The sequence below is a fragment of the Arachis duranensis genome, chromosome 5 (genome assembly GCF_000817695.3).
Source record: "Arachis duranensis cultivar V14167 chromosome 5, aradu.V14167.gnm2.J7QH, whole genome shotgun sequence".
Lineage (NCBI taxonomy): Eukaryota > Viridiplantae > Streptophyta > Magnoliopsida > Fabales > Fabaceae > Arachis > Arachis duranensis.
In genome coordinates, this window is record NC_029776.3 from 95,616,499 (window position 1) to 95,618,639 (window position 2,141).

Below are 2,141 nucleotides of genomic sequence, written 5' to 3' on the forward strand. Positions count from 1 at the left end.
GAGATAATCAAATATAAATGTATTTTTATTTTTTAAATAATTTTTTTAAAACAATATTTAAATTTTTTTGGGGGTAAAAACTCACCCAACAAGTCTATAAAAGAAAAGAAAAAGAAAGAAGGGTAAAAAAAACCTACTTAGTTAATTAGCTGATACTTAATTAGTTGAGTGGTTATTTATACAGGCCATTTTCTTTTCATAAATATCTAAAACCCGTTTATGAAATTCGGGCCTGCTACACATACAAGCCTACAAGCAAACAAGTTGGCCCAGCCCAAACAGAAATCACGCGCATGAAGAGAGATAAGATGGCGCGTCAAAATCACGCGCTCAACATTCGAACGGTTACGTATGGCAGACTCTTCCACTTCTTCCACTTCTTCCATTTCTCAAGGCGCTTTCAAAACAACGAAACCCTCTCATTTTCGAGCAAAAATCAAGTTTCAAAATATAGAAATCGTAGTTCGAAAACTGCATCAAAACACCATCAACCTCTCTGTGAAGAATCTGAAGAAAAAACAAACCAAGAATACTCAACGTAAGTCCATTAAAATACTGTATATTTTACTTTTCTTCTACGTCGTTCTTCTAGGGTTTATTATTACTCTTGCTTCTTTGTTACACTGTTCTAAGTTATACGTCGTTCTTCTAAGTTCTACGTCGTTTACATTGTTATTCTAAGTTCTCCTGCTATTTTTGTTGATTTTTGGGGGTTTATTCCGTAGATTCGGGGGTGTAAACTGCTTAACCTTGTAATGTGGCTTTATATTGAAGCATGGCTGAGTGATATCTGTCTCATATCTATATCGATGTATCTGAATAATATCTATGGGTGTATCTGACTGTAATCAATGGGTGTATCTTGTTGATATCTTTGGGTGTATCTGACTCATATATATGGGTGTATCTTACTGTTATCAATGGGTGTATCTTGTTGATATCTTTGGGTGTATCTGACTCATATATATGGGTGTATCTTACTGTTATCAATGGGTGTATCTTATTGTTATCAATGGGTGTATCTGTGTCATATATATGGGTGTATCTTACTGTTATCAATGGGTGTATCTTAATTGTTATCAATGGGTGTATCTGAGTCATATATATATGGGTGTATATTACTGATATCTTTGGGTGTATTTTTTGATTCAGAGAAAATTGCAGCAAGAAACCAAACTAAAGACCTGAAATTGCCACACATCTCCTGAATGATAAGTTCAGAAACATGACTGAGGAGAAGAAGGCGATTGTGAGGGATCTTGGATTCGGTGGGTTGATGCACATCCCACCACTGAGGGTGGATCACCAACTCTTAAGGGAGCTGGCAAACAACTTCAAACTTGGGGAGAACAGACTGAAGACAGGATATGGTTCTTTCCAAATAACCCCAAAAAAAATAGGTGATGCGCTTGGCATTAATGCAACAGGTAATTAGCTCAAAATTATAGGTGTATATTAAGTTGTTGCTTGGGTGTATATTAACCTGATGCTTGGGTGTATTTGAACCAACTTGGATGCTTTGTTGTCTTCCTTTTTGTAGGAGATCTATTTTCTGAGAAAGTTGACTATAAGAAACTTTCTGATGATGACAAAATAATTTATAGAAGATTCCAGGGTAAGACCCTCAAAAGTCTTACAGATGAGATGATGGATATTGGCGTTGGTAACGAACAGGATCGCCTAATGTTCAAGAGGATTTTCATCCTCTATATACAGATGGCATTCTTTTTACCAACGACAATAAACAAAATCTCACCTGTGCACCTGGCCCCAATTTTTGAGATAGACACCATAACAAAGCGAAACTGGGGAGGGCATGTTTTGAGTTTTATCATCAAGGGCAGGGGGGGGCATGTTTTGACCTTCATGGTCAAGGGCATCACAGACTATCAAGAGAAGAAGAAGAAGGCAATCAATGGCTGCCTCTTCGCCCTGATGATAATCTACTTTCATCTTTCAAAAAACAAAGGCAAGAACAGGGCTGAAAGACCACCAAAGCCATGGATTGCCAACTGGACTAAGGAGCAGTTGGTGGAAAGAATGAATGCAGAAAGAGAGGAAATTTTGGTGAGTAATCATAATAAGTTGGTGTATTTTATTTACCCGAATGGTGCTAACTAAAATATCTCATGTTTCAGGGG